The 12224-nt window shown below is 44.2% G+C and overlaps 1 protein-coding gene across 10 annotated transcripts in view; it reads right to left on the bottom strand.

Annotated features, from left to right (window-relative positions):
- Positions 1–12224, bottom strand: part of CACNA1B (calcium voltage-gated channel subunit alpha1 B) — a 328172-nt gene that overhangs the window by 240609 nt on the left and 75339 nt on the right. The gene's annotated exons all lie outside the window — the stretch shown is intronic.

Genomic DNA, 12224 nt, shown 5'->3' with positions numbered 1-12224 from the left:
CTGTCAAAATTCCATCATCAACACACCCACCAGCCATTTTCACCCTTCTTGCTTTGAAGATCTCTGATGTCTCCATTTTCTTCTAACCAAAGTGGGCGAGGAGACAGAGTGGGCTTTCCTCAGACTGATGAAAAGAGAAGGAGGAGGAAAACTCCTTTAAACAAAAGGGAAGAGAGAAAGAAAGAAAGAAAGAAAGAAAGAAAGAAAGAAAGAAAGAAAGAAAGAAAGAAAGAAAGACTCTAACCACAAGTGTTTTGAAATGAGGGCCTTTTAAATCTGTTTCAGTGGGAGAATATAATCTTTCTTTTCTTCCTCATCTTATGGCTGTATGGCCAACTTTTTTGTAATCACCTTGCTGGGGAAAGGAATCTTAGAAACTGGGTAGCAGTTTTCAAAAACATCTAGATCCAGGAAAGACCTCTTCTTCAAGAGGAGGAGGAGGGCCAAATCACCACCTTGTTCAAGACAGTGGGCAAATCTCCACCCTTGAAGTGAGCCTCCACCAGTCAGCATAAACAGTTCTGAGCTAAGTGGCCCAATGGTCTGACTCTGTTTAAGGCAGCTTCCTTTGTTGTTGTTGTTGATGATGATGATGATGATGTATTATAATTGTACTGTAATATTATACAAGTAGTAACGCAATGGATTTGGCTTTAAAGAAGACAAGAAATAACAAGCATGTCAGACAAGCTGCAGTTGCAACTGGTATGAGATTTCCAAAGACCTTTCAGCAATCTAGGTATTAGGAGATAAACTTTCAGATTGGGCAGGGGAGAGTGGGTTGGGAGTCATCTCTCTAGACAAAATCTGTACTTGAACAAGTTTAGCATCTTCCACCACGGCTCTTTACAAGTGAGAAGTGGGTGGAAGAGCCCAAAACTTCCACTAAATGGGTCAGGCTTGCAGCTAAAAATTGATGTACCTCTGAACTCATCTCCAGCTTGCTGCCTGCCCTGTGGAGTCAGTCTAGCTGCCTGCTGTCAGAATTTCCAATTAGCTTCCCAGCCTGCCCTAGGAACACCAGCAATTAGGACGAGGAGGAAAAACAGTGCATGGCTCTGGCTTGAAATCCATGTCATGGATCAGACAGATTTAGGCCCCATCTGCACTATACATTTAAAGCGGTATCATAGCCCTTTTAAACAGACATGACTTCCCCGCAAAGAATTCAGGGAGCTGTAGCTTGAGACTTGTTAGGAGACCCCCTATTCCCTTCACAGAGCTACAGTTCTAATGGACTGATTGTTAAACCACTCTGTGAATTGTAGCTCTGGTAGGAAAATCAGAATCTACCCATTTCCAGCTCCCTTTGATCTACTCACAAGTAACTCAGGCAGGCAGCAGCTACTGCTCTTCCTAGCATGGAATCAGGTACAGTTGTACCACCTGTACCCATCTCTTGGGACACACACACACACACACACCATGGGTTGTTGCAATGTAGCTGTATATTTGTTTCACTGGTGAAATGTTTTATGCCAGAGAAACATTGTTAAGATAATGCGCAAGCAGGTAGCTGGTGAATTTTCTGGGAACCAAGATTGCACACTCTGTTGTGCAACTGTTGCACTAGATTAAAATTAAAATTCACCTTTCCACTAACACAAGATCCCTTGCACTAGCAGACAGATAAGGTTGGATATGCTCCTAAGGCTTCCGTTCTCATGAGGAGTGCTGTATCTACCTCCTATGGTTCAGAGTTGGAATTCTGCACATTTTGCCTCCTCCAGGGGAATTCCAATTATGAATCTGTTCAGAGTTACCAACTAATCCTACAATAACTAGAGCTAGCTTGCCAACTCCAGCCGATGTGGGAAAGTATCAATAGATGCTCACTTTCCAGGGCTCACACAAACCAAGGGCCCTCAATCAGCAATGCTCTCAAAGCTAAAAGGCAAGGTAACTTTTTAAAAAATAAAAAAAGCAAAGCTGCACTCAGAAGTCTGCTATATGGAGAAGGAGAGGAGGGAAATGCTGCTTAGATTTTTTTTTTTTTTTAAGCACTTAACGGATTCACTGTGTTTGTTCATAGAACACCACCAACACGGCAAACGGCGTGTCCGCCCAAGCAATCAAGCCCCAAGTGATGCAAAGTGACAGCGACTGACTGTTTACAATGCCACACTCCAAACAGGAGAGGCCCAATCCATGCTAGGAAGTGGGTGGTGGAAAAGAAGAAGCGCTGTAGAATAGGCAACAAACTGGAGGAGCACCCAGACTAAAATAAATAGCCAAGGAACACACCCTCCCCTCAAAATAAAATAAAATAAAAACTCCACGGTTGTTAATTTTACTGTTCTTACGCCTAGAAGCCGATTGCACGAGTCGCAGTAAAGCACCCTGTTTTTCAAGAAGTGTTAGCTTTGTAGGTGAAGTGGGTCAGCTACAACAGAGGCAAAGGCAAATCTCTATCTATTATTTATAGAGCACTATCTACGTGCATGACACTTTGTGAAGAAAGGTCCTTATCCCCCCCAAAGGGCTTACTCCCAAGGGCTGTAGCTCAGTGGGATTTGGTAGATTTGGTAGAGCATCTGCTTTACATGCTTCAATTCCCAGCCTCTGCAGGTAAGGGCTGGGAGAGGCTGCCTGTCTGAAACCCTGGAGAGACCTACCAGGGCAGACAGTACTGAGCTAGGCACAGGGAGGCAACAGAAGGGGAGAAATGATAGCACAGGTAGGCAGGGCGAGATGACGCAATTTCCTGCAATGGACATCATTTGGCTTAGTTATAACACAGCAGCTACGGGGAAGCTTTGGTCCTCCAGATGCTGCTGGACTACAACTCCCATCAGCGCCAGAAAGCATGGGCAGTGACCAGGGATGATGGGAGTTCTAGTTCAGGAACATCTGAAGGGCCAAATGTTCCCCACACCTGCATTAATGATTAGGATGATCTCTCTCTCTCTCTCTCTCTCTCTCTCTCTCTCACACACACACACACACACACACACACAAATAATGGCCCAGAACAAAATGCTGTGATCTAATCTCATCTTGTAGCAGGAGGATTCTTGCCTGGGGTTTCTACCAGCCAGTCAGCAATGACCCCCTGCAGGAGACTCCATTCCACTCCTCCTTTTCCTATTGCCCCCAACTGATACTCAACACTTCCTAGCTACTCAGCATGTCTTGTTCTCATTCTGCTTTCTTCATCTTCTTCTTTTTTTGAGGACGGCATTACTCTTTAGGGTTGGTGTTTTTTAAAAAAAAGAAAACAAAACAAAACAGTAATTCTGCAAAAAGTGTCCCCCTGGGGGAGGGGGGGTGACAGCAGACAAGCCTTGGTGCTAATCCTATGGCTAAAGCAATGGCCGTAAGGATGTCAGGTGAAAAAGCAGACATTATGCATCTTTAATTGTCATTACTTCTTAGAAGTATTAGTCACTTGCTACCAAGGTCTCCAAGCAACTTCCATTAAAAATACAAGTGCATTATACCATTAAAATATCATATATCATTCTCATGCACACACTTACCATTCTTGTACACACACACACACACACATACACACACATGCAAACCCCGCCCCCGCCCCCATAACAGTCTCAGAAAGCTTTGAGATTGCAACTAAACATTAGGAAGAACTTTCTGGTGGTAAGAGCTGTTTAGCATTACCTCAGAAGTTGGTGGACTCTTGTTCATTTTTAAACAGAGATTCTATGGCCATTTGTCAGGGATTCTTTAGTTGTGACCTCTGTATTGCAGGGAGTTAGACTAGATGACCCTTGGTGCCCCTTCCAACTCTACAATTCTTCAATTATATGATCCAATTTTGCCTCCGACCCTGCCACTCCAGTAGGAGTGCACCTTTGGGGATGAGGTCAAGCTGTTGGACAGTTGCAGCACAGTTGTTGTGGCTATAAAGACTGATGCAGGAGAGACAGGTTTTGTTGCAGCTGGGGCAGAGGAAGGTGTCCGGTTGTGCTGCTGCAGACGCACCATGGCGTTTATTCTCTCTGCGCTCTTCCCAGCCATCATTCCTTCTCTGGTCACTGCTAGGGATCCATGACTTGACTGCCCGTCTCCAGGCACTGCAGTCGTCTGCAAGGAATTCCCACACAGCAAGGTTGATGTTGCCAGACTTCCTCTCACATTTGCAGATGTCTTTGTAACACGGAGTTGGTCTGCCAACAGGCCTGGTGCATGTCCTTGGGAATATGCCATCTTCCACTCTGTGGACATGACCAGGCCAGTGCAGACGTCACCGAGGCAGAAGTGTGAACATGTTGGGATTGTGGGCTTGGGTGCCACATCTTTGTTTGAGACTCTGTCCTTTCATTTAATGCCCAAAGTCTTCCTGGCGCAACTGGTGTGGAAGGCATTGAGCCTGGTAGGTGTAAGTTGCTTGTATCTCACTTCCATAAAACAGCATGCTCAGCATGCAAGCCTGATAGACCTTCATCTGGGTATTGGACATTATCATCACATTCCCACATATCCTTTTGGAGAGGCAAGCCATTGCCGTAGCTGCCTTGCCAAAATGCTTGTCCAGCTCAATGTTGATGGAAAGGTTGCTAGTTATGGCAGAGTCCAGGTAGACAACATCATTTACCACCTTAAGCATGTGGTCAGCAATGCTGATGTGTGAAGTGCTAGCCCTTGTTGTTGTTGTTTAGTCATTTAGTCGTGTCCGACTCTTCGTGACCCCATGGACCAAAGCATGCTGGGCACTCCTGTCTTCCCCTGCCTCCCACAGTTTCATCAAATTCATGTTGGTAGTTTCGAGAACACTGTCCAACCATCTCATCCTCTGTCGTCCCCTTCTTGTGCCCTCCATCTTTCCCAACATCAGGGTCTTTTCCAGGCAGTCTTCTCTTCTCATGAGGTGGCCAAAGTATTGGAGCCTCAGCTTCACGATCTGTCCTTACAGTGAGCACTCAGGGCTGATTTCCTTAAGAATGGATACGTTTGATCTTCTTGCAGTCCATGGGACTCTCAAGAGTCTCCTCCAGCACCATAATTCAAAAGCATCAATTCTTCGGCGATCAGCCTTCTTTATGGTCCAGCTCTCACTTCCATACATCACTACTGGGAAAACCATAGCTTTAACTATACAGATTTTTGTCAGCAAGCTGATGTCTCTGCTTTTTAAGATGATCTCTAGGTTTGTCATCGCTAGCCCTAAGACCTCATAAAAAATACGTGGTTTTGGATTTTAGCTTAGGTTTAAATCACAAATCAAGAGGTAAACAAAATGGAATGCAGATTAATCAGAAGTATAAGAAACACCAACTGGAAACTAACAGAACCTGGGGTCTTTTACATTAAAGGCATGTGCTCTCCTCCTGAGCTATTTTATCCCAAGTGCCTCTGCAGTGCTTTGTCTTCTGCCGCCTTCCCTAGCTCCATAAACACCTCCAGTCTGGTCAAGGTTCTAAGGTGGAAACAGGGTGAGTGTAGTCAACGTGGTGCCCTGCAGCTGTTGCTAGATAGTAGGATACTTGTGGGAGAAACAGCGGCATACACCATCTTGGTCACATCCACACTATATACATTTAAAACACAAGGCTTCCCACCACCACCACCCCAACCACAAAGAATTAATGAATCCATGCTTTTGTATACTTTTATATTACTGCTTTACTGATTTTTTTATTATTTCTGTTCGAATGATAGCAGGTTGTCTCCAACTAAGTTCAACTCAAAGTAAACCCATGGAAATTAACAGGAGGAATTCTACACTGTGCTGTGTTGGTGGTTCAGTCAGAGCAAGCATTCAGCTTGCCAGAGAGAATAATTGCCCCCCTCTCCCCACCCCCCATGCACTGTTTTGGGGGTTCTCCTGACACACACACCTGAACCAATTTCAGGGGGAGCAAAGGAAGAGGGGGGGAAAGCCCCATTGCATAAGCTGAAGTCCCTGCATGAGCTTCTGCTGACAGGGTTCATTTGTTGAGTCCCACCCAATGAACCAATGGTAGTAATGCCCATGAATCTCTGTGTGTTTACTCTGAGTAGAACCAGGGCATTTTTTTCCCCCCAGATAGAACTCACCAGAACTGAGTTCCAGCGCCTCTCAGGTGGATGCCATTGCCATTCTAAAGGAGGTGTTCATGGTGAACTCTGGCACCACTTTTTCTGGAATAATAACTCTGAGTAGTACAGTGGTACCTTGGGTTCCAGACACTTCAGGTTCCAGACGCTTCAGGTTACAGACTCCGCTAACCCAGAAATAGTACCTTGGGTTAAGAACTTTGCTTCAGGATGAGAACAGAAATCGCGCAGCGGCAGCGGGAGGCCCCATTAGCTAAAGTGGTACCTCAGGTTAAGAACAGTTTCAGGTTAAGAACGGACCTCCAGAACAAATTAAGTTCTTAACCCGAGGTACCACTGTCCTAACAATGGGTATAACTGATTGTCTATGTTTTTTTAAAAAATGTTGCAAACCACTTATAGATTTTTATTTTTTTTAAGACAGCCTATTAAGAAGTTTATCAAAGCCTTTTTAACAAAGCCATTTCACTTCCCTCCATCTTCACTCCCCGCCCTATTTCAGTCACTGGCTCAGACACGTGGGGGGGGGTCATTTAGCTCTATGCATCACAGCTTTATTCCCAGGATTGACATCATTACTCATGAGCGCGATGCGTAGCACTCTCCTGCATGAATGAAAGTATTTTCTAAAAAAGGAGGGGGGTAAAACAGGGGGGGAAACAAATTCCACCACCCACAAGTACATGCTATAAAAATATTATCCGCAGGGGGTGTCTGCAGAGGCACAGGAGATGTCAGCAGCTTTTAGCCACACTGGCGGGGGGGGGGGGGAATCCTGCATCTGTTAACAAAGGAAAATACACATTATTAACTGTTTCACTTAGCAAAGCACAACGGAAGCCCACACTCCTTACATAATTCCTATCGGCTACACCTCCTCACAAACAGCACTGCTTAACAGTGTGTGATTTGAAAGAGTGAATCACATCTACGTCTAGAAAAGTCTAGACTTTCACAGAAGCTCTCGAACTTTGCTTCCTGACTGTGAGTGTTTTTAACTGCTTTCAGGCTTTTTATAGTTATTGTGTATAGAATCTTTTAATAGTTGGAGGCTATGGAGTTATGTGACACGCACACACACACCCCAAGCCAAGGAGATAAGTAACTATACAACCTTTAGGCAGCCCTGTATAGGGAAAGGTTTTTTTTAATGTTTATTGTTTTATTCTGTTTTTATATATGTTGAAAGCCATCTAGAATGGTTCGATCAACCCAGTCAGATGGGTAGGGTATAAATAATAAAATTATTGCTGCTGCTGCTGTTAAATAGGGCACCCTCTATTTTCATTGGAGAAATGTTGGAGGGTATGTAATTAATAATAATAATAATAATAATAATAATAATAATAATAATAATAATGGTGGTAAAAGTAGTAAAGCTTTGAGGGTTGCATTCATCCCATGGGGCTGAGGTTCACTAACGCTGCCTTAAAGCAGGTGGGGGAGAAGAACACAGAAGAGTACCACTACTTTGTCGATGGAGTCAATTCTAGAACCTTCTCACAATGAAGAATTTGTTTCACAGCACTCCCTGCTTCTCACAAATATCCAGAATATTTCTCTCAAGAAATAATCTATTAACATGTAATGCACCACTTGACCATCAATAGCCGGAGGCAGCTTAACAACTGTAGTAATTGATTGTGCATTATCCCCCCATTTCCAGTACTTGGGAGGTGAGTTATATTGCTTATCTAGCTAAAATAGCACTCCTCAATCTCTCTTTCTCTCTCTGACACACACACACCACCAGCAGGCTTGGGGGGGAAATGAATGGGCATGGCTGACTTAGGTTCATTAACTTCAGTGTATACCTTAGTTGTATACACAACCCTGAGGGTGGGGGCACCAGTCCCCAAACAGCCCAAGGCAGAGTGAGCATGCTCAGTGGTAAAAGAAGGCTGAGTGACAGCTGAGTGGGAAAGCTGGAGAGGAGGAATGGAACTGAGTGGAGTGGCTGGAATTCTGAACAGGAAACCTTCCACACTGCAGCATTTTGCTGTGTGGCGTTATTCTCTCGCCACCTGCAGAATGTATGGGGGCATCGTTCAGCGGAAGGGCCATAGCTCTATGGCAGTGTATCTGCTTTGCATGTAGAAGGTTCCAGGTGCAATATCCAGCATCTCAAGGTAGTGGTGGGTTCTCGAATTTGAAAACCTGCCAGTCAGTGTCATACTGAGCTAGATTGACCAATGGTCCAACACTATAAAGTTGCTTCCTATGTTCCTCACCTCCACTTCCATTTCTGCCCAGTACAGTAACCTAATGTACACCAGGCATTATATTTTGGGAAGCCCTTCTTGCCAGATGGTGTGGATCCTCTTCTAGGCATCTGGTTGGCCACTGTGGGAACACCATTCCAGACTAGATGGGCTTTTGGTCTGATCCAGCAAGGCTCTTCCTATATTCCAGGAGAGAGCTCTCACAGAGCCTTTGGCCATACACACACCACACATTTAAAGTGCTGTTGTACCACTTTGAACAGTCATGGCTTCCAAAGCCACTTCCGCCCTACGGAGGAGGTTTGGTTTGCGGGCTTCACGGCCCCTCCACACGTGATGTGGCCAGGAATCCAAATCACGCGGGGGCTGGCCTCCACCCACCGTGTGTGTTGAGGAGCCATGAAGCCCACAACCCCACCTCCTCTGTAGGGCGGAAGTGGCTTTGTTAGGAGACTCTACACCCATTCCACTCCCAGAGCTACACTTCTCAGTGCTCCCTGCGAAGAGGCATTGACACTTAAGCCACTTAAACCACAATATGAAACTGCATCACATCTACGTCTAGAAAAGTCCAGACTACCACAGAAGCTCTAGAACTTTACTTTCTGGCTGAAAAGCAGAGGGAGAGAGGGAGGAAGAACAGAGGGGAAGTATCCGTATGAAGATGATAGATCAAACATTTGCCATTCCACCTACTCACTCGCTCCAGCTTTGACGTCAGCACCCGAATGCATTAACTATATTTGTCATCCCTGGCCTAAAAATATCCACGCCATAAATTTAAAAAGAGAGAGAGAGAGAATGAAGAAAGAAATAGGGACAGTGCTGCAGGTCCGGTGGAAGTTCAAAGCATCCTCAGCATCCACCAACCCCTTAGAAAGGCTGTTGAATGTTCATTCAAGCAGGCAGCTTGAATATCAAATATGAGATCTTAAATATCAAATATGGTGGCACACAAAAAGAAAAGAATTCTGGTCAAAAAGAAAATAATCTTGAGACTATGTCATCCTTCTCTCAAGGGCTACCTTGGGTTGCTTTCAAGGAGACTGCAGATAAGAACACATCTTACCTGCTGGTTCAGACGAAAGGTCCATTTAATCCAGTGTTGTGCTCTCACGGTGGCCAACCAGATGCCTGCAGGAAGCCTGCATGCATGACCTGAGCACAAAAGCACTCCCCTCCCCTGCAGTTTCCAACAACTGGCATTCAGAGGCATACTGGCCACAGTGATCCATGCGACGGTCACCTCCAGACTTGACTACTGTAATTCGCTCTACGTGAGGCTGCCCTTGAAGCTGTCCCAGAAACTCCAGTGGGTGCAGAATGCTGCAGCGAGGCTCCTCACGGGGTCTCTGCCATGGGAGCAAATTCACCCAGTGCTTTTCCAGCTGCACTGGCTCCCAGTGGAGTACAGGGTCAGATTTAAGGTGCTGGTTTTGACCTTTAAAGCCCTTCACGGCCTAGGACCCTCGTACCTACGGGACCGCCTCTCCCGGTATGCCCCACAGAGGCCCTTAAGGTCCATAAATAGCAACACCCTAGAAGTCCCGGGCCCTAAGGAAGTTAGATTAGCTTCAACCAGAGCCAGGGCCTTTTCATCTCTGGCTCTGCCTTGTGGAACGCTCTGTCTCATGAGACCAGGGCCCTGCAGGATCTGATTTCTTTCCACAGTGCCTGTAAGACAGAGTTGTTCCACCTGGCCTTTGGCTTGGAGCCAATTTGATTCCCTCCCCCTCTTTCTTTTTTTCTTTTCCTTTCTCCTCCTGCGATGAGGCTACATTTTAATATTTTAATGTTTCAATATTTTAATGTTGTATTTTAATTTTGTTTTTAAGTTGTATTCATTCAACTTGTTTTTATTATTGCTTGTTAGCCGCCCTGAGCCCAGCCTTGGCTGGGGAGGGCGGGGTATAAATAAAAATTATTATTATTATTATTATTATTATTATTATTATTATTATTATTACTATTACTGCAAAACCCAAAATTCTAGTATTATGAGAGAGGGAGAAACATCTTCTGCCTATCCACCTCCTCCACACCATGCATAATCTTATACACCTCTTGTTGCCTGTTACTCACTTTTTCTCCACGCTACAAGGCATCTAATGATGTTATTGAAGAGAGCTGGTTCTTCCTAATTTGAGACTGTGAATTTGTGTTTGTTTTCACGATGCTTGGGGAAATTTGGTCCTTACAAATTCCATTATGAACCAACTTGATCCACATCTACTGGATGACTTTGTGGACAGGAATCTATCAACTTTCACACTGCTATAGTGCAATTCTTTGCTAAAAATATTTTATCTAAAATAAGCTTAAAATGTGTGGTTTCAATAATACATATCTAAATGCAAATTTTATGTGAATTTAAAACAAAACTGCAAAACTGCAAAACAGGATGGAACAGAATTATATAAAAGTGATGCAGACCAAAAATACTATCATTTGTCCCCCAGTGGTGTGCGCATATTGCATGTTATATATAACCTATAGAGTGGAGTCCAGTGTTTCACTAAGAAGATCTTTCCATCAGTGCAAGCATTTCTGCTTTCCAGACCGAATTGTCTCCCTGATTTCACCCCACCCCCTGCAAACCCCAACAGTTTGAGGAAGTACATGGTGGAAAGTTGAACTAGCAGAACTAATCATGCTGGACGAAGAAGTGGAAAACCTCACAGATGGAGTTTGGACAATAAACCTATTGAACAATAATAGGTCCCTGGGCTTGGGTTTTAATTCAAAACTGTCCTGGAAGCTTGCAGCTAAATTGAATCATAGAATCATAGAGTTGGAAGAGACCACAAGGGCCATCGAGTCCAACCCCCTGCCAAGCAGGAAACAATTGAAATTGAAATCCTCTCACTCTATCTACTCTTTCTTACAGTATTCCAGAGTCTGTGGGGGAGGGGAGTTTAGTTGCCAGCATAGTTGAGGTATTTCAAAAGAAGATTGTGCCACAATTATTGTGCGGTGCAGAGATCTGGGGGATATAGTAATGTCCTCCTGTTAGAAGTGGTGCAGAACTCCTTCCTGAAATCACTGTTGATTGTCCCCAAAGGTACACCTGCCCCCTTTTTAAGAGCTAAAACAGGGCTAATCTCCTTACAGAGTCCATGTAGCGCTAGCCCTATACTGGCTGAAGCTGGCTAGCATGAGTAATACTAGGCTCCCTAAAAAAATACTTCCTAGAGCAATTGCAATTTATGCCCCAAACTCTCCATGATTATGGGATTAATGTGGACTCCCTACCAAATTTTGCCTCTAACAATGTTAAACAACTCATGAAAGAAAAAAATTATTTGGACTCTAAATAATTTGGACTCACTTTCCCAGATGGCATTCTCATCCTGGTATCCAATATAGAAAACATCTTTTGGGCTGGAGAAGTACTTTATTAATTTCACGATGGCACCACTTAGAAAAGCATTTACAGCTTTGCGTCTTCAGTGTATGCCCTCCGCATATCTATTGGAAAGATTCAAGAATGCCCCTGTGCACCAAAGACTCTGCCTCTGTGAGTCCGGAGACATGGAGGACACTCAACACTATTTCTTATGATGCCCTTTTTATATACATCCCCTAGACAAAAACCCCTCGATTACATCCTTTGCTCTCTTTCCAACCGAACTCCACCTCAAGCAAATCTCCATTTTTCTGGCTGGCAATAACGTATTTATTACTGCACGGGTTGCAAAATTTGCCTTGGCTGCAAGTAAGTTGAGAGCTAGGCACCAAGACAAGTATCTTAAGGGGGAGTGTGAGATGTGGGGTGCTTAACTTATGCAAGAGTGATTTTTGTATGTTTGCTTTGCTGCTGTTGTTTGTTCAGTTTTAAATCAATTATTTGTATCCTACGCATTGTGACGGCTTATAGCTTTTAGCAATAAAGATTCATTCATTCATTCAAATCATGCTGGATTCCACTAACACAATAACTTAAATAAATCTAGTTCACAGATATAATAATATAGATCATGGGTTGTAACCAATGTTAGTCCTACT

The sequence above is a fragment of the Podarcis filfolensis genome (genome assembly GCF_964270895.1).
Source record: "Podarcis filfolensis genome assembly, chromosome: Z".
In the NCBI taxonomy this organism is placed as follows: domain Eukaryota; kingdom Metazoa; phylum Chordata; class Lepidosauria; order Squamata; family Lacertidae; genus Podarcis; species Podarcis filfolensis.
Note: the sequence above shows the minus strand (reverse complement) of the source record. Positions and strands in the feature narration are given on the sequence as shown.